The 21046-nt window shown below is 44.5% G+C and overlaps 2 protein-coding genes across 3 annotated transcripts in view; one reads left to right on the plus strand and one right to left on the minus strand.

Annotated features, from left to right (window-relative positions):
• LOC143777037 (E3 ubiquitin/ISG15 ligase TRIM25-like) overlaps positions 1 to 9185 on the minus strand; it is a 521945-nt gene extending 512760 nt beyond the window's left edge. Inside the window, exon 1 of one of the 2 annotated variants that reach the window (XR_013215963.1) lies at positions 9020 to 9138. The gene's annotated coding sequence lies outside the window, so the exon portion shown is untranslated. Of the gene's footprint in view, positions 1 to 9019 lie in introns of both variants that reach the window. The other variant, XM_077266952.1, reaches the window with a different exon arrangement.
• LOC143777040 (E3 ubiquitin/ISG15 ligase TRIM25-like) overlaps positions 1 to 21046 on the plus strand; it is a 481784-nt gene that overhangs the window by 421610 nt on the left and 39128 nt on the right. The window contains exon 2 of the mRNA XM_077266955.1: positions 10263 to 10294. The gene's annotated coding sequence lies outside the window, so the exon portion shown is untranslated. The remainder of the gene's footprint in view (positions 1 to 10262; positions 10295 to 21046) is intronic.

Genomic DNA, 21046 nt, shown 5'->3' on the forward strand with positions numbered 1-21046 from the left:
GCACATCATTCACAGTTTTTGGAGTTGGCCACTCTTGTACCGCAGCGATCTTCTCCTGGAAAGGCCTCACCCCCTCAGCGGAGACAACGTGTCCCAAGTATTCAATCTCGGTACGGAAGAGGTGACATTTCTGGGGTTTCACTTTCAAGCCATACTTCTGTAGCCGACTCAGAACTTGCTCTAGTCTCTGCAGATGCTCCTCAAAGGTGGGGGCAAAGACGATGATATCATCCAAGTAGATCTTGAGCGACTTCGCTTCTAGGGGGCAAAGTTGTATCTGTCTCCCCAAAATTGATGCAGCGCACAAGGACAGTTCCATCCCGCACTGTAGCCAGGGACCGTGCGACCAATATTCCTGACGGCAGCTGGTCGGCTCTGCTGGGCTCAATTTGGACTTTGACCCCTTCCAGCGGGATGCCAGCTCGTACAGGCAGGGGAAGCACAGTCTGCCCAGGGGGCAACACTCGATTGACTGAGGCGGGGGCGACCACCTTGCCGAGTTCCTTTCCGTCGCTGTATGCTTCCCGGACCTGGGCGGTCCGTATCAGTTGTTGAAAGACCCTTCTCTGGGTGGTTTGGTCGCTCCATTGTTGCAGGAACTGTTCCGGGGACTTGTGGAAAACAAGGCCTCCGAGGTCTTTTAACACATTCATGCCCAGGGTCACATTATGGTCTTTAGCTACCTCTCCATCCACCAGTACCACTCTTCTCCCGAGGTCTTTTCTGCAGACCTCTATGTTCATCCATACCACCCCTGCGACCGGGATGGGCAAGTGATTGGCCGCCATAAGTTTGATCACAGTGCCCCATTCGGGCCGTAGCGCCTCTGTGAAGTGACGGCGGAAATATCTCTCAGGCATGGTGGTCACTTGTGAGCTGGTGTCTATCAAGCACTGCACTGCTCTTCCATTGATTTCTGCCCAGACCAGAGGGCACGTGGAAACAAGGCTGTGGGGACTTTCACTCCTCCTCCTCTGTTCTTCACGCTCTGAGCGGTGCCCCTCAAGCTCAGAGCCACCTAGTTTAAAGGAGGGAGAGGGGATGGTAGGCTCCGCCGGGGACACCATCGAGCAATGTGGCCGGATTCTCCACAAGTGTAGCATGTAAGAGGGCTTCTCCTCCTGGTAGTTTCACCCTCCCTTCGGGGGGCATCTTCTCTGTCTCGCACCAGAGGGCCGGGCCCTTCTGCCAGAGTTCTTCTGGAGGCCGCCATTTCTTCACGGACCTGTGTAATCATATGCTGTAGATAAGCCCCTGATGCCGGTGAGCTTACCTCACCATCGATTTTGGGGGTGACAGGTTCCCTTTAAGTCCCCGGTCACCTTGACGGGATAGTAAGTCATATGGGATTAAGGGGTTAATAAATAAAAACCTTCACTGAAAAACTGCATTTTGTGATTACTTGTGTTATCTTTGTGTAGTATTTACATTTTTTGGTGAACTGAAACACTTAAGTGTGACACATGCAAAAGAATAGGAAATCGGGAAAGGAGCAAAAACTTTTTACACCACCGTATCTGTAGGCTGCCTCTGAAAACAGAATTAGATGTACGTAAAATGGAGGTGCCTGAGCAACATGGTTAGTTAGCCCTTAGCACACTTGCTAGTTGTCAGGTTTCCAGTACCCGTCAGTTAGTCTACCTGTCCTGTACCTATCTGCCCGTACTTGCTTGTTTGTCTCAGTTTCAGCCGGTCCAACCTGCACCTGCTAGTGCTCATCTGTACATCAGTCGGTCCAGTCCGCACCTGCCAGTGCTCATCTGTACATCAGTCGGTCCAGTCCGCACCTGCCAGTGCTCATCTGTACATCAGTCGGTCCAGTCCGCCCCTGCCAGTGCTCATCTGTATATCAGTCGGTCCAGTCCGCACCTGCCAGTGCTCATCTGTACATCAGTCGGTCCAGTCCGCACCTGCCAGTGCTCATCTGTACATCAGCCGATGCCGCCCGCACCTGCCAGTTCTTATCTGTATCTCAGCCGGTATAGTCTGCACCTGCCTATGCACATCTGTATATTGTCCGTATCCGTGGCTCCTGTGTTCCTTCAGTGCCAACCTGCATCTGCTGTCCTACCCATTACATTTCTTCCTCCTATCCCTTAAAGGTCAGCTGCCATCTACCCGAGGTCAGTCCTGGTGAAGCACTTGGTTCTGTCTCCCTTGTCCCTCATTGGATTGCGGTATCGCTAGCCGCCATCACATACCTCTAGACCAGGGGTCCCCAACCTGTAGCTTGGCAGCTACATGTGGCACGCGGCTGTCTGCCAGATTGGTGCATTAGCAAAAAGGTATGAAGAGCACATCTCGAAATGGTGAATTTTGTGAGTAGCCCAGCACAGAAGAGCAGATCTGGATGCCTATACACTGGTTTTAGGGGTTTAGAGATAATTTAAGTGCAGTATGCCAGAGACAGTATGATACTACCTATCACAGGAGGTGCTTGAAGCTGGATGCGACAGTGTGTTGGAAGTGCTTGATGGGAGCATATTGAATGGGGGAATTGTGGGAAAACCTGGATCTTGGTATACTGTTTTGGGGGTTATTTCTGTGGAAAAGCTTTGGTTATCATTATACCCGTAATGGGGGCTTTGGTTGCACTACTGTGAGGAGAGCCGGAGCTAAATGTGGCTCACGATGCTCTCAGAGCTAAATGTGGCTCTCAAGGTCAGAAAGGTTGGGGACCATTGCTCTAGACTCTCCTAAGATCACGGCACAGAGGTTTCACCACTCAGTCCATTACAGTATGATGGCCCCATAAATAGCCCTCCACATAGTATGACTCCATAAACAGTCCTTTACATAGTATGATGGCCACGTAAAAAGTCCCCCACATAGTATGATTGCCACATAATTAGTTCCCCACATAGTTTGATGGCCCCGTAAATAGCCCCCCACATAGTATGATGGCCCTATAAATAGTCCCCCATATAGCATGATGACCACCACAAAGTACTCATTGATTACAAATTAAAGCCAAGCTCGCCTCTCCCCATTCTCTGTAGTGTGCGGGCGGCATTGCTCCACACAGCATACATCAGCTGACGGCTCCTCCGCCATCATTCCTTACAGCTGTAGCTAACAGTACGGCAGGAGGGGGCCCCAAACTCCTGGACCACAAAGGCCACTATCAGCAGATGCCATTGGTGCAGGTCGGTGGGCATTACTGACAGATATCCAATCCCAAGAAAACGCCTCTTTTTTCCCAGATAACCCTTTTAACCCCTTAATCCCGTATGACGTACTATACCGTCGAGGTGGGGTGGGCCTTAATTCCCGGTGACGGGATAGTACGTCATACGCGATCGGCCGCGCTCACGGGGGGAGCGCGGCCGATCGCGGCCGGGTGTCGGCTGCATATCGCAGCTGACATCCGGCACTATGTGCCAGGAGCGGTCACGGACCGCCCCCGGCACATTAACCCCCGGCACACCGCGATCAAACATGATCGCGGTGTACCGGCGGTACAGGGAAGCATCGCGCAGGGAGGGGGCTCCCTGCGTGCTTCCCTGAGACGATCGGTACAAGGCGATGTACTCACCTTGTACCGAGCGTCTCCTCCCTGCAGTCCCCGGATCCAAAATGGCCGAGGGGCTGTATCCGGGTCCTGCAGGGAGCACTTCCGGGTCGGAGCAGGCTGCAGATGAAAGCTGCAGCCTGCTCCGATGAAAGTATGATCGCCGATCTGATAGAGTGCTGTGCACACTATCAGATCTGCGATCTGTGATGTCCCCCCCTGGGACAAAGTAAAAAAAAAAAATTCCACATGTGTTAAAAAAAAAAAAAAAAAAAAAAAAAAATTCCTAAATAAATAATAATAAAAAAAAAATATTATTCCCATAAATACATTTCTTTATCTAAAAAAAACAAACAAAAACAATAAAAGTACACATATTTAGTATCGCCGCGTCCGTAACGACCCAACCTATAAAACTGGCCCACTAGTTAACCCCTTCAGTAAACACCGTAAGAAAAAAAAAAAAAAAAACGAGGCAAAAAACAACGCTTTATTACCATACCGCCGAACAAAAAGTGGAATAACACGCGATCAAAAAGACGGATATAAATAACCATGTTACCGCTGAAAACGTCATCCTGTCCCGCAAAAAACGAGCCGCCATACAGCATCATCAGCAAAAAAATAAAAAAGTTATAGTCCTCAGAATAAAGCGATGCCAAAATAATTATTTTTTCTATAAAATAGTTTTTATCGTCTAAAAGCGTCAAAACATAAAAAAATGATATAAATGAGGTATCGCTGTAATCGTACTGACCCGACGAATAAAACTGCTTTATCAATTTTACCAAACGCGGAACGGTATAAACGCCTCTCCCAAAAGAAATTCATGAATAGCTGGTTTTTGGTTATTCTGCCTCACAAAAATCGGAATAAAAAGTGATAAAAAATGGTCACGTGTCCGAAAATGTTACCAATAAAAATGTCAACTCGTCCCGCAAAAAACAAGACCTCACATGACTGTGGACCAAAATGTGGAAAAATTATAGGTCTCAAAATGTGGAGACGCAAAAACTTTTTTGCTATAAAAAGCGTCTTTTAGTCTGGTTTCACACTTGCGTTTTTATCTGCATGCGTTTTTTAAAAAAACCGCATGTGTGAAAAAATGCATGTAAACGCGGTAAAACGCATGCGTTTTTATAGAAAAACACAAGAAAACAAGAAAAAAACAAAAAACCCTAACCCTACCCCTAACCCTACCCCTAACCTGAAATACGTGGCACTGAAATACGTGGCACTGAAATATACGTTTATATACGTATATACGTATATAAGTGCCACGATATTTCAGTGGCCACGTATTTAAGTGCCACGTATTTAAGTGCCACGTATAAGTGCCACGTATAAGTGCCACGTATTTAAGTGCCACGTATTTAAGTGCCACGTATTTAAGTGCCACGTATTTCAGTGCCACGTATTTTTCAGTGCCACGTATTTTTCAGTGCCACGTATTTCAGTGCCACGTATTTCAGTGCCACGTATTTCAGTGCCACGTATTTTTCAGTGCCTGAAATACGTGGCACTGAAAAACGTGGCACTGAAATATCGTGGCACTGAAATATCGTGGCACTGAAGTATTTACGTGCCACGTATTTTTCAGTGCCTGAAATACGTGGCACTGAAATACGTGGCACTGAAATACGTGTCACTGAAATATCGTGGCACTGAAATACGTGGCACTGAAATACGTGGCACTTAAATACGTGGCACTTAAATACGTGGCACTTAAATACGTGGCTCTTAAATACGTGGCTCTTAAATACGTGGCACTTAAATACGTGGCACTTAAATACGTGGCTCTTAAATACGTGGCTCTTAAATACGTGGCTCTTAAATACGTGGCTCTTATATACGTGGCACTTATATACGTGGCACTTATGACTGTCAGAAAATGTTCAGTAAACGGTTAGGGGTGAGGTTAGGGGTAGGGTTTCAGGTAGAATTGGGGAGTTTCCACTGTTCAGGCACATCAGGGGCTCTCCAAACGCGACATGGCGTCCAATCTCAATTCCAGCCAATTCTGCGTTGAAAAAGTAAAACAGTGCTCCTTCCCTTCCGAGCTCTCCCGTGTGTCCAAAAAGGGGTTTACCCCAACATATGGGGTATCAGCGTACTAGGGACAAATTGAACAACAACTTCTGGGGTCCAAGTTCTCTTGTTATCCTTGGGAAAATAAAAATTTGGGGGGCTAAAAATCATTTTTGTGGGAAAAAAAATATGTTTTATTTTCACGGCTCTGCGTTGTAAACTGTAGTGAAACACTTGGGGGTTCAAAGTTCTCACAACACATCTAGATAAGTTCCTTGTGAGGTCTAGTTTCCAATATGGGGTCACTTGTGGGGGGTTTGTACTATTTGGGTACATCAGGGGCTCTGCAAATGCAACGTGACGCCTGCAGACCAATCCATTTAAGTCTGCATTCCAAATGGCGCTCCTTCCCTTCCGAGCTCTGTCATGCGCCCAAACAGTGGTTCCCCCCCACATAGGGGGTATCAGCGTACTCAGGACAAATTGGACAACAACTTTTAGGGTCCAATTTATCCTGATACCCTTGTGAAAATACAAAACTGGGGGCTAAATTTCATTTTTGTGAAAAAAAAAAAAAAAAATTATTTTCACGGCTCTGCGTTATAAACTGTAGTGAAACACTTGGGGGTTCAAAGTTCTCACAACACATCTAGATAAGTTCCTTGGGGGGTCTAGTTTCCAATATGGGGTCACTTGTGGGGGGTTTGTACTGTTTGGGTACATCAGGGGCTCTGCAAATGCAACGTGACGCCTGCAGACCAATCCATTTAAGTCTGCATTCCAAATGGCGCTCCTTCCCTTCCGAGCTCTGTCATGCGCCCAAACAGTGGTCCCCCCCCACAAATGGGGTATCAGCGTACTCCAGACAAATTGGACAACAACTTTTGGGGTCCAATTTATCCTGATACCCTTGTGAAAATACAAAACTGGGGGCTAAAAAATCATTTTTGTGAAAAAAAAAAAATAATTTTTATTTTCACGGCTCTGCGTTATAAACTGTAGTGAAACACTTGGGGGTTCAAAGCTCTCAAAACACATCTAGATAAGTTCCTTAGGGGGTCTACTTTCCAAAATGGTGTCACTTGTGGGGGGGTTTAATGTTTAGGCACATCAGGGGCTCTCCAAACGCAACATGGCATCCCATCTTAATTCCAGTCAATTTTGCATTGAAAAGTAAAATAGCGCTTCTTCCCTTCTGAGCTCTGCTATGCGCCCAAACAATGGTTTACACCCACATATGGGGTATCGTCGTACTCAGGACAAATTGCACAACAACTTCTGGGGTCCAATTTCTTCTCTTACCCTTGGGGAAATAAAAAAATGGGGGTGAAAAGATCATTTTTGTGAAAAAATATGATTTTTTATTTTTACGGCTCTGCATTATAAACTTCTGTGAAGCACTTGTTGGGTCAAAGTGCTCAACACACATCTAGATAAGTTCCTTAAGGGGTCTACTTTCCAAAATGGTGTCACTCGTGGGGGGTTTCAATGTTTAGGCACATTAGGGCCTCTCCAAACGCAACATGGCGTCCCATCTCAATTCCAGTCAATTTTGCATTGAAAAGTCAAATGGCGCTCCTTCCCTTCTGAGCTCTGCCCTGCGCCCAAACAATGGTTTACACCCACATATGGGGTATCAGTGTACTCAGGACAAATTGCACAACAATTTTTGGGGTCCAATTTCTTCTCTTACCCTTGGGAAAATAAAAAATTGGGGGTGAAAAGATCATTTTTGTGAAAAAATATGATTTTTTATTTTTACGGCTCTGCATTATAAACTTCTGTAAAGCACTTGTTGGGTCAAAGTGCTCACCACACATCTAGATAAGTTCCTTAGGGGGTCTACTTTCCAAAATGGTGTCACTTGTAGGGAGTTTCAATGTTTAGGCACATCAGGGGCTCTCCAAATGCAACATGGCGTCCCATCTCAATTCCAGTCAATTTTGCATTGAAAAGTCAAATGGCGCTCCTTTGCTTCCAAGCTCTGCCATGCGCCCAAACTGTGGTTTACCCCCACATATGGGGTATCAGCGTACTCAGGACAAATTGTACAACAACTTTTGGGGTCTATTTTCACCTGTTACCCTTGGTAAAATAAAACAAATTGGAGCTGAAATAAATTTTGTGTGAAAAAAAGTTAAATGTTCATTTTTATTTAAACATTCCAAAAATTCCTGTGAAACACCTGAAGGGTTAATAAACTTCTTGAAAGTGGTTTTGAGTACCCTGAGGGGTGCAGTTTTTAGAATGGTGTCACACTTGGGTATTTTCTATCATATAGACCCGTCAAAATGACTTCAAATGAGATGTGGTCCCTAAAAAAAAATGGTGTTGTAAAAATGAGAAATTGCTGGTCAACTTTTAACCCTTATAACTCCGTCACAAAAAAAAATTTTGGTTCCAAAATTGTGCTGATGTAAAGTAGACATGTGGGAAATGTTATTTATTAAGTATTTTGTGTGACATATGTCTGTGATTTAAGGGCATAAAAATTCAAAGTTGGAAAATTGCGAAATTTTCAAAATTTTCGCCAAATATTCGTTTTTTTCACAAATAAACGCAAGTTATATCGAAGAAATTTTACCACTAACATGGAGTACAATATGTCACGAGAAAACAATGTCAGAATCGCCAAGATCCGTTGAAGCGTTCCAGAGTTATAACCTCATAAAGGGACAGTGGTCAGAATTGTAAAAATTGGCCTGGTCATTAACGTGCAAACCACCCTCGGGGCTTAAGGGGTTAAAGGGAATCTGTCACCCCCAAAATCGACAGTGAGCTAAGCCCACCGGCATCAGGGGCTTATTTCCAGCATTCGGTAATGCATTCTGTATTGCTGTAGATAAGCCCCCGATGTATCCTGAAAGATGAGAAAAAGAGGTTAGATTATACTCACCTTGGCGGGCGGTCCGATCCAATGGGTGTCGCAGTCCGGGGCCTCCCATCTTCTCACGATGACGTCCTCTTCTTGTCTTCACGCTGCGGCTCTGGGAAAGGTCAGAGCGGCCCAGCACCTGCGCACTGCAGTACTTTGCTCTGCCCTCAACAGGATAAAGTACGCCTGTGCTAGAGCCGCAGCGTGAAGACAAGAAGAGGACGTCATTGTGTGAAGATGGGAGGCCCTGGACCGCGACACCCATCGGACCGAATCGCAGCGGGACCGCCCCTGGGTGAGTATAATCTAACCTCTTTTTCTCATCTTCCAGGATACATCGGGGGCTTATCTACAGCATTCCAGAATGCATTACACAATGCTGGAGATAAGCCCCTGATGGCGGCGGGCTTACCTCACCCTCGATTTTGGGGGTGACAGGTTCCCTCTAAGGCCCCTATTCTACACACACAGCCATGTTCATAATTAAGGAAAGCTGAGGTCCACAGTAGAAGCTGGAGCACAAGCGTCTTACATCTGCAGAAACTTAATGTAAGGTGACAAAATACCACAAATTACGTCAAAAATAGCTAAAAACACAAATTTACCTCAGCGACACACCTGTTGCTATGGTTCCCAGCACAGGAACTCTCTTTTGGCGGGAAGTCGTCTGGCACAGCGTGCGGACGCAGAGTGACGCTGTCACGTGACCCACACTAGTTTACTACGGCAGCTCGCCGGGTAACTACAGCGCACGCGCAGCGGGAGATATAAAATGCGCGGACAGCCGCATGTTAATTTAGTACTCGGCGCCGGCTGCACGCGGTAAGATCCCGGGTCGGGGCCCCGAATATGCCCTTGTTTGTGTCGTCGCACGCCGTGCTCCGATCATTTGTTGCATGTACAGTTGTATGGAGCTGGAGCGCCCTCTGGTGGTGACAGCAGCACATTACAGCCGCGGTGATTGCTGCAGCCGGCGCTCCTCAGGTGCTGCGCTGTGGGTGAGCAGCCGCCATTGTGTCCTCCGCCGCTCCCGGGTCGCTGGGCCCTGGCCGCGCCTCTACGTACAGAGAACAGCAGCTATCACTGGAGGCCCAGAGGGAAGTTCTGCTATATACTACATGGCTCCTATATACTGTGTGGCCTGTGCTATATACTATTTATTGCTCTGTCCATAGTATATCCCTGCTCCGTGTGGTGAGATAGCGCTCAGCCATGTCATACCCTCATGTGAGTTGGCCCGATACACTGCTGTTCTTCACTATATGCCGCCTAGCTGGGGCTCGGGGATCAATCAGACTAACCTGACTCATTCTCCACTTTCCTCCCAGCTTTATTTATTCTCATAAATCTTCCCCCCCCCCCTTTCCTAAAATTCATAACTACTTGTTGGTGTAGCTGTATATGACGGCTGGTGATGGGGTAGATCTGCTGTTCTGATGGCTGTGGGGGCTCCTCTATTATATGTGGTAAATTTGCAGCTGTGGCAATCCTAAATATACTTGTTTTCTAAATGAAGGAAAGGTGCGTGTGTGTGTGTGTGTGTGTGATACCAAGACCCCTCATCCCAGCTCGGGGGGCCGCAGCTTCGCCTCACAACTGCCGCCAACTTCCTGCACCCTGTTACACCGCTCCTCGTCTCTATAGATGGTGATCAGACTTTACTGTCTGGAACATGACTTGCAGTATTTGTCTCCTATAGTCTGAGGACACTGCACCAACTCAATGAGAAATATATTCCTCATAGGCATCCTCTAACCTAAATGTCTTGATTAGACTATATATATATATATATATATATATATATATATATATATATATATATATATATATATATAATTTTTTTTTCAGGTGCAATAGTCTCCTGGGGACAAGATCTATTGGTAAGAATCGTGTGCGGGGACCGGGCTCTTTGGTATGCCGGCCTCCTTATTCTAGACTTCCTAGACGTGTAGTCTTCACTTTCATATTCCCTTTTTAGACATATAATTTGAACCCTCACCTCCCCCCAAAAAGGGGGGAAAATGTACAAAACTGTATAACAATTTCTTAGTCACCCATCCATGTTCCTTTGTTAAATGTCATTATTAAGGGGATTCTCACAGAACATAATAAAATGGTCTCGCGTCATGTAAACGGCAGCCTGTCCGAGTCACGTGTCAGGACTGGCTGAAGTCTGAAGAAGCGCAGCTCCTGAGAAATCAACTGAGAGGAGCTGTCGTATAAGTACACATACCCCCTATGAGTGAAGGACTGTAGTCGGAAGAAAAGCCTTTTTCTGGTGACTGAACACACAGAATTTATTTATTTTTTTTCTCTCCAACCTCTGTCCTCCATGTGCAGCGAACCTGAGGAGAAAATTTATTTCTTCTAATGTCGCAGCCCTTCTCCTCCGCACCAGTGCCACTGAAAAGGTGCCTGAGTTGTGTATAAGTGTCATTAGTTTAGTGAGGGGGAACCTGAGGGGTTGTCAGAGTAGTGGACAGCCCCTTTAAGCGTTGTGTACATTGAATAGTGAGAGATGCTAATCAGTGGTGGGGTTAGGGTTGAACTAGGATGCATGAGGTAGTAGTGATCTCCTTCTAACAAAACACTGATTGTATTGAAGCCACAGAACACAGCCCAGTAAGTGACACATTCTTGTAATCTGGCTCTCCTCCACTACGTGATTTTGTTCTCAGATTATATAGAAAAAAACCTGTTGACTGATTCCCTTTTTAAGCAGCTGCTTTCCATTCACATCCAGAAGATGGCCATGTTGGTAGATCAAGAGTACTGTCAATCTCTGTAATCACTTCTATTTTTCTGGTAGCCTGGAACCTGTGCAAGCTGAAATGAATGGCTGCCATTTTGTCGTGCCGTGTTATCATAGAGAATTTGAGATTATGGATGGACATATTGGGTTTGACAAATTTATTTATTTTTTTTGTATGAAAAGGGTGGGTACTGGTTAAACACATCCTGTGTAGTGGTGTTTTCTCAGTAAGCTATACCTTTCCCACTGTTGCAGAACGAGTTTCTCGGTAGCTGATCACTTGAAGTCTCATAATTCGCTGTGATCTAGTGCCTTATTTTTTTTCGTTTGTGTTCATAGTTTGTAAATCCAGAGACGAGTACTGTAACTATAGTTTCATCTAATGTAATTTTTAATTCTAAAAGTCTATGGACCCTTCAAACACCCATACCACATGACTCGAGATAAAAAGCCAAACCAGAAACTCCACTTGCAGTCGTGTTTTGGGGCATTAAGCCCCTCATCATTGCTAAAGTTATTGCTGTCTTTAGAAACTTGGCGCAAGCTGCGCACCTCCGTGACAAGCGCAGGTCTCGCCATGTGTGATGAACATATCTTACAAGATTTCATTTCTTCCTTTAGCTGTCAGCGATGGCGTCTGCTGCCCTACGGGAGGTGCTGGAATGTCCAATCTGTTCCGTATTGTATACAGATCCTGTAACCCTGAGGTGTGGACACGGCTTCTGCTTGGTCTGTATTGATCAGGTCCTGAAGACACAGGATGAGTCTGGAATTTACTCCTGTTTTAAATGTAGTAAAGCGTTTCGGAAGCGGCCGAGACTGCAGAGGAACATAGCTTTGTGTAACATAGTGCAGAATGTCCTGTCACATGAGGAGCGGAGCTCTGAGATCCTCTGCACTTACTGTGTGGACCGTCCTGTACCCGCTGTTAGATCCTGTCTACACTGCAAGGTGTCTCTGTGTGATGATCACCTGAGCGTTCACAGCAAAGAAGCAGAACACGTCCTCACTGATCCCAGCGCTTCTCGGGAGACAAGGAAATGTTCCGTCCATAAGAAGATCCTAGAATATTACTGCAGTAACGACTCTACTTGTATCTGTGTGTCCTGCCATCTGATCGGAGAACATAAGGGACATAAGTTATATTCTCTAGATGAGGCCTCTGATGAAAGAAAGGAGAAATTAAAAAATGTTCTGCAGCAGCTGATTCCAAGGCATAATAAGACCGAACAACGAATCCAGAGTCTGGGGAACGCAGGGTAAATGCTCAAGAAAAATCAGGGCTAGAGATTTTGAGGGTCACTACACTATTTCTAGATATCAGGGGATGGATGGACGACCTGGAGAAATGGATCCGAGGTGAGTTCTCCAGGCTGGAAGAGCGTGAGTTACAGTCGCTGTCTGAGGTGATCCAGAAGCTGGAAATAAAGAAGGATGAGCTGTCCAGGAGGATAAGGCACATTGATGAGCTGTGTAACGTGACGGATCCACTGACTGTTACAGGATCCAAACACAAAGGACTTGTTTGATCTTAAGGAGGCACGTGATGAGGGCAAAAAAGACGTGATGAAAGTGATCGGGCTGCGGAGCTGATCTCGCGTGTATCGGGTTTAATTAAAATGTTGTGCTGTTTGAGATGTATACACCGTCGTTGGCTGCGGAATGAGTTAAAGGGGTTGTCCACTACTTGGACAACCCCTTCGCTTTCCCCATGTATGGCCCTGTTAAAATAACACCTATAATCTCCCCAGGTGCCAGCTCAGTTCGCGTTGAGGTTGGGGCGTCTCCCGAGCATGGCGACTAATTGTCTTTTTTAAAATCGTATACAATGAGATTTATTGTTAACACTCTATGCATGAAATAAAATGTTTGTTTACAAAATCAAGACTTGTTATGTTATAAATTTTTATTTTTATTTTTCTCTAAGGAGAATAATAGTAGTGCATGATCTGTTAGGTTAGATCTATACATTTTAGTATCACTGTAGCAGGAAGCACTAAAGCCAGCTCATCTGTGGCAATAGCTCTGTGCTACAACCTACAACTTTTCTCTTGTTATAGGAAATTTTATGTTTTGTCTGTAGTGTCATGATGTCATCAAAGTGAAAGAAAAACCACAGGACACCGTCGCAAAGTGCTCAATATCCGCTGTCATTTCCACAGCTGAGTGTGTGTGAGATGCAATACAGGGTGGAGAATAATGATGCACATTAGAGCCACCTGCTCACATACACAAGATTGAGATCAGTCGACATTATTAAATCTAAAAAAACAAAAAAAAAAAACTGATTTGCTGTTGCAGAGCTACAAGAATGGACTGGCTCCTCACACCTTCTCGCATCATTTAGGACACTTGTCACTGCTTTTGTGCCACTACTAATTTACAGGCCTCAGAACAAATGTTCAGCAGCTGGTCTCACCATGACTTTCATTTTCTTGTGTGATTTACACCCCTGCGTGTCCTGTGACTCTTCATACAAGTGGGCATGAAGGTAGTGGAGTGTTATTGCATAGATGGGGCATGAACCTGAAGATTAGGCTAGAATCACACCAGCATATGGTATCAGATGTGATGCGAATGACCTTTTAGCTTTCCTGCGAGTGAGCTGACTGTTGGTGCTCTGATCCTCACATGAGAGTGCCAGCACAGGTGCCGAAGAGATGGAGAAAGTCCTTGTCTCTACATGTAATCCTAGTCAGTAGATGATGTCGGGCTCATTGACTGCTTGGACACTTGTGTATCTAGTCCAGCTGGCCTCCTTAGGTGGATGAGGTCCTCTTGCATGCACATTTTTGATTGGATTAAGGAGGGCCTTGGTTTCTTTACATTACACCTTTTATGGATCCTACAATTTGACATCATAATAAAGAGGATGATTAACGGAAAAGAACATTCAATACCTGAGATGGTCATTATTACGATCTTAAGCCCTTTAGCTTGTGCAACCCTCCAGCCATATTCCAACATCTTGTTAATTACATTTCCTGTGATGTCCTTTATCAGTATGACTCTCCGATGGCTATCGGTGTCCTCAGTCATGTTTTCCCCTCTGCTCTAGCTCTTCATCCAGATGTCACCAGGTCATTCTTTTTGTTGAAGTGTATGGCTTTTCCATTGTTATAGGACCTGACTTCTCAAACTTCTTACATATAGAAACCATCTATGTGGCTTTTTTTAATTTTAATTTCTCTAACAATCTTATTTTATTGGTTACTAAAAACTCCTGGCCATGAAATGAGATTAGGAGGAGTGGCAACAATCAAAGGAACAGAGTTTCCAGTGACCATTTATACAGACCATAAGCATTTGGAATATCTGCCCATTGAATATTTATCAAGCTCCATGGTCGCTTTTCTTCCATGTTTACGTCTACATTTTACTTACAAGTAGTTGGATCACCAATGGGTACAAAGTTCTCTCCCCTCCCTCACCATACTCTATATGGCTTGAAGGAAGGAGAAATTCATTTTCCACCCTGACAACCCCTTCTCCACCAACATCAGGTGGTATGGTCACTATGTGGACGACCTCCTCCTGGTGTGGGCGATAAGTACATTGGAATGTTCTGAATGTTTTATATCGAAATATATTTAATTTTAAATTCACGGCTGATTCACTTTCCAATAAAGTATCATTTTTGGATATTTTCCTGGAAGATGATTTGTTTTGCTGACTGTGAACACACATATGTTACACGCTAGATGCACTTGTTCAGATGACAACCGTTTTCTTGCAGAGAGTAGTGTTGTAAGTAACGATTATTAGGATTAGTTGTACAGTTAGCTCATCAGAAAAAGGCTAATACCATTAAAAATAAAACTTTTATTGATCAATTTTTAAAGCCACAAAAAACAAGTTTTTTTTTCAATTTTTGTTTTGTGGTTTTAAAAATTGATAAGTTTTATTTTTAATGGGAGAGTAATGTTGTACATAACATGTTGTGAGATGGGATATGGAAATCAGTTGATTCAGGGTGCATTACCAATGTGAAAAAAAAAAATCAACTCCTATCTGATAAGAAAAATATTCCATCACGCATAACTATAGCTGTTACTTTTTCCATATCCTACAGCCTAAAATATAATCAAGTTAAAAATATCCAAAAGAATCTTCTAGTCATTAATCAAGATCACACATTTAGAAAAAAAATCATATCTCCATGCTCCAACTTTGCTCAAAAAATTTCATGCCAAATCTTCATTGACGGACTCTTCTGGCAAAGGCCCTAATACAGTATGAGGGGTTCTGTTACCTGTCCTGGTTCCAGTATTGGGCTCTTCTTTCTCTCCCTAGTGACTGGCTGCTGTTATGATCCGGTGACCTTGGAGCTGCATGAGACTTTCTCAGGAGAGGTGGAATTTATACTGACCGCAAACCCTGAACTTAACACCGCAACTAGAAGTAGCCGTGGGGTGAACCTAACAAACACTAGTCACCTCGACACAGCCGGAGGACTAAATACCCCTATAGATGGAAATGGGAATACTAACTTGCCTCAGAGCAGACCCCCAAAGGATAGGCAGCCCCCACAAATATTGACTGTGAATAGGAGAGGAAGGACACACACAGGCAGAAAGCAGATTTCAGCAAAAGAGGCCACACTAGCTAAATAGGGAAATATAGGACAGAATACTAAGCGGTCAGTATTAAAAACTCTTCAAAAAATATCCACAGCAGAAAATACAAAAGTTCCACGACCTAACTAAAAAGGCATGGGGTGTAAATATGCCACTCCTGAGAATCCAACTTGACTGAGAAAATACTGACCCAATCTGAGCTGGACAAAAAAAAACAATAAACAGCATGAAACAATTAAGCGCAAAGCATGTGTGCAAAAAAAAAAAAAAAAAAAAACCCACAAAGCCAGACACTTATCTTTGTAGATATGGAAGCAAGGCAGATGAAACCAGGCAAGGACATAACCTCCAAAAACAATGGACAACTGGCAAGGACTGATGAATCCTGCTCGCCTAAATACCCCAGTCAGAATTGCAATCAGCAGATCCACCTGACCAGAGCTGCAATCCAGAGACAACTGCATTACCATCTACGACCACCGGAGGGAGCCCAAGGGCAAAATTCACAACAGGCTGCCTCTTCTGTGGTGGGTGTCCTTGATATTTTTGTGGCTGGCTAAGGTGGCGGTGCACCACCTGAGTATTAAGGTAGTGTAGCATTCATGCTGACTACTATGTGCTATTGCTTCTGAAGAACACTGTGAAAGTGATTCGGCGGACAAAGCGTCCCTCCTTATGGGAAGAGCTGCGGCCATGACCCCAACCTGATCCCTGCAGATGAGGGCTAGCCGACTCCAGCACAAATTTCAACTGGATGTGCCTCACTTCAGTAGAAGTGTATTGTGGCAATACACGCTGCCGGCCAAACAGAGGCCAGAAGCTGCACATGCGTGGAGTTCATGGCAGTGACATTGTGTGCTCCCGACGCACACTGAAGTTAGCTGCCGGCTTCAGAAGAGGACGTGTGGGAGCAGAGGGATGGTGAATATAATAGTTTTTTTTTTTTCTATGCATTAAGAACTGAAGCAGAATGAAGGACATGTATACCAGGATTGGGCCCAAGATAAGGGACATATATACCAGGATGGGGCCAAGAAGGATAACATATGTACCAGGATTGAGGACATACATACATATACTAGGATGGGGCCTGAGCATATTAACGGAAAGTTGAGTGGAAGGAAAAAGTGTGGTAGAAAAAGGTGCACAAGCACCTGGGATAACCGCAGCCTTGAAAGGATTGTGAAGAAAAGGAAATTAAAAAATGTGGCCGAGATTCACAAGGAGTGGACTGCTGCTGGAGTCATTGCTTCAAGAGCCACCACACACACATCCAGGACATGGACTACAAGTGTCACATTCCTTGTGTCAAGCCACTCATGACCAATAGACCATGCGAGAAGCCTCTTACCTGGGCCAGGGAGTAAAAGAACTGGACAGTTGCTCAGTGGTCCAAAGTGGTGTTTTCAGATTAAAGTAAATTTAGCATTTCATTTGGAAATCAATGTCCCAGAGTCTGGAGGAAGAGTGGAGGCCACAATCCAAGCTACTTGAGGGAGGTCTAGTGTGAAGTTTCCACAATCCGTGATGGTTTGGGGAGCCATGTCATCTGCTGGTGTAGGTCCTCTGTATTTTATCAAGATCAAAGTCAGTGCTGCTGTCTAACAGGAAATTTTAGAGCACTTCATGTTCATGCTTCCCTCTGCCGACAAGCTTTTTGGAGATGGAAATGTCATTCTCCAGCAGGACTTGGCACCTGTCCACACTGCCAAAAGTACTGTTAAAAAAGCAACAGTATCACTGTTTAAATGGCCAGCAAACTTGTCTGACCTTAATTCCATAGGGAATCTATGGAGTATTGTCAAGAGGAAGATGAGACACCAGACCCAACAATGCAGATGAGCTGAAGGCTGCTATCAGAGCAACTTGGGCTTCCATAACCCCTCAGCAGTGCCACAGGCTGATCGCCTCCATGCCACGCCGCATTGATGCAGTAATTGACGCAAAAGGAGCCCCGACCAAGTATTGAGTGCATTTACTGAACATACATTTCAGTAGGCCAACATTTCGGATTTTAAAATCATTTTTCAAGCTGGTGTTATAAAGTATTCTAATTTACTAAGAATGATTTTTGGGTTTTCTTCAGCTTTATTTCTGTTAATGTTGATGACTATGGCTTAAACACTTGAAAGAAATCACCTTGATTGTAATGACTATATAACAGTTACACTTTTTGTATTGAAAGACTGAAATTAACTTTGACGATCTTCTAATTTTGTGAGAAGCACCTGTATGTGAGGGGAGATATGTGTCACGAAGATTGCTTTCTTCCATGATCTAAAAACCCCATAAGTTTCTCTCCTGCATGCTATATGCTGAAGTGGTTTATCAACCATGATAAGTGACTGTTTATTTTCTTTTTTTCTAGGCGAGTAGGTCAGAGATGGGTGGGATGCCTACTCACCATATCTCCACCTCAAGGGTGTGGTTGGGAAGTTAAATGCTCAGCCACTTTTTTTGTGGTTTGGAGAGGAAAGTCTCCAGGAGGAGCTGAAGACATATGGTGGTCTGAGAGGGCAAACCTCTCAGATATAAGGACTTTGCTGAGATTTATCTTTTGTTTTGCCATTATGCCAGAAAGGCCACATTTACTGTACTGAACCCTGCTATGGTTTATGCAGTTCTATAATAAACTAGCAGGTGAGTTACCTAGGATACGTTCCTGTGTCTACTTCTGAAAGCAGCTGAGTGAGTCCACTCCTCCACAGTGGGAAAAATGCTGAATGGAAGGAGAACAAGATCGGGAAGACCCCTGGAAGTATCTCTGACTTCCAGATCGCTGCTGACAACAATGGTATCACACTTTTACTCCACTTTAAGGACTGGAAAACATTCAAAATCAACAAGAAATTAGAGACTTATAAAGGTTACTAGATGGTTGCCCGATTCTAACGTATCGGGTATTCTAGAATATGTACGTAGTTTATTTATGAAGATTTTAGAATAATACATTGAATACACAGGATTCGGCCAACCGCGACCAATTAGCGAAGTGTGGTTCAAATCCCGCGCCAATTCGCGGCCGGACTGCACCTGTCGCTGATTGTTCGTGGCCGGCCACATAGTGTATAGCACAGCCACATAGTATATAGCACAGCCCACGGACTGTATAACAGCCCACATAGCATATAACACAGCTCACGTAGTATATAACAGCCCACGCACGCAGTGTATAACACAGCCCACGTAGTATAAGCCCACATAGTGTATAACAGCCCACGTAGTATATAGCACAGCCCACGTAGTATATAGCACAGCCCACGTAGTATATAGCACAGCCCACGTAGTGTATAACAGCCACGTAGTATATTGCACAGCCCATATAGTATATAGCAATGTGGGCATCATATCCCTGTTAAAAAAAGAATTAAAATAAAAAATAGTGATATACACACCTTCCATTGGCCCCTGGATCCAGGCGAAGCGTTTACCGATGCTTCTCGCGCGCTCTGGTCCCAAGAGTGCATTGTGGTCTCGCGAGATGATGACGTAGCGGTCTCGCGAGATGATGACGTAGCGGTCTCGCGAGACCGCTACATCATCATCTCGCGAGACCGCAATGCATGGAGCGGTCACCGGGGCGTCATGAGGAGCGGGAAAGGCCTGTTCTGGATCTGAGGGGCCGACAGAGGGTGAGTATAAAACTATTTTTTTATTATTTTTAACATTAGATCTTTTTACTATTGATGCTGCATAGGCAGCATCAATAGTAAAAAGTTGGTCACATAGGGTTAATAGCAGCGTTAACGGAGTGCGTTACACCGCGGCATAACGCGGTCCGTTAACGCTGCCATTAACCCTGTGTGAGCGCTGACTGGAGGGGATTATAGAGCGGGCACTGACTGCAGGGAGGAACGAGCGGCCATTTTGCTGCCGGACTGTGCCCATCACTGATTGGTCGTGGCAAAACAGCCACGACCAATCAATCAGCAACTTGGGATTTCCGTGACAGACAGAAAGACGGAAGTGACCCTTAGATGATTATATAGTAGATGCACTAAGCGCAAAGGATTACAAAAATTATAAGCAGGGTCATCCATACAACTTTGAAGGCACCAACTGTAGTGCCTCATTAACTTATTAAAATATTGTGAGCAAAGTATAGTTGTGGTACTCCTCCACAAAGCAGGTCAGGTTCTACGGTATTTATGACAAGTCATTTTTTTTAAACAAAAATATTTTGTGAACTGTACCAGATAATTGGTTTTTAAACATTTCAACCCACCGTAGTTTTACACAAAGCATGTTAAACTGTATGCATGAATCATTGAAACCATAAACATTTTTTGAAGTTTCTATATAGTTTATTATACCAGTGAAATGTAACAAGAACCACATTAAAGTGTATGGATGAATCCATAAAAAGATTTGGAAGTTTTTTATGGTTTAATATACCAGCTAAATGTAACAAGAGCTGTGTTACAGTGTATGGATGAATTATTGAATCCATAAACATTTTTTCAAGGTTTTGGGGGATTTTTCTATAACACCGAAATGTAACAGAAAACCCGTAAAATTGTATGGATGAGTAATTGAATCCAGACAAATTTCTCATTGCTCTTTTTTAGTGTTATATTTACCACCTGTCATGATCCAGTCCGGGGTCTGTTTCTAATTATTCTCTCCTCGGGATAGTCATGCAGGGGTTAATCTTGCTTGCCTCGTTCTGGGATCTTTCTGGCTATTTCAGTCTGCTGTGACCTGCAAGCAGTGTCAGTTATAGTTCCTGTCTGTGGCTGGAGCAGCTGACCCGTTATACCCTGATTTGTCCTCTGCCTGTTTACCTATGTCCCTTTCCTGTGTTCCCCTGTAACTTCGCTCGTTGTAGTACTCGCTCTCCGTGTTGTGACCCCTTGGTATGTGACTCAACTTGTTCTCTGAACTGTTTTACTGTCTTGTGTCTCTGGCTTTCCTGCTCCTGATTGGCTCTGACTTCTTTGGCTTGTTTCTGACCACGTGTATTGCTGTGACCTCTGGTACTTTGTTTCTTCTCTGTTGCTACCCGGCTTTTTCTGACTATTTCGCCACCTAGTGCCTTCTGCTTGCTGCTCTGTGATTTCACTGTGTGTGTACTTGCTTTCCTTCACCCACACCCCCTGATGGAGGCTGAGTGCTACTTCGCTGCAGCAGGCATTACATTACAGCTGACCAATTTATGTAGAGGGGTTTATTCATTTTTTTTTTTTCTTTTCCCCTGGCTATGAATCCACTTTGCAAGCTGGCTGACCAGGTGTCCAGATTGACGCAGATGATGCGGGAATTGTCAGTGGAACATAGGGCCCTGGCCACGTCCCATAGTCAAT

This window comes from Ranitomeya variabilis, chromosome 5 (genome assembly GCF_051348905.1).
Source record: "Ranitomeya variabilis isolate aRanVar5 chromosome 5, aRanVar5.hap1, whole genome shotgun sequence".
Lineage (NCBI taxonomy): Eukaryota > Metazoa > Chordata > Amphibia > Anura > Dendrobatidae > Ranitomeya > Ranitomeya variabilis.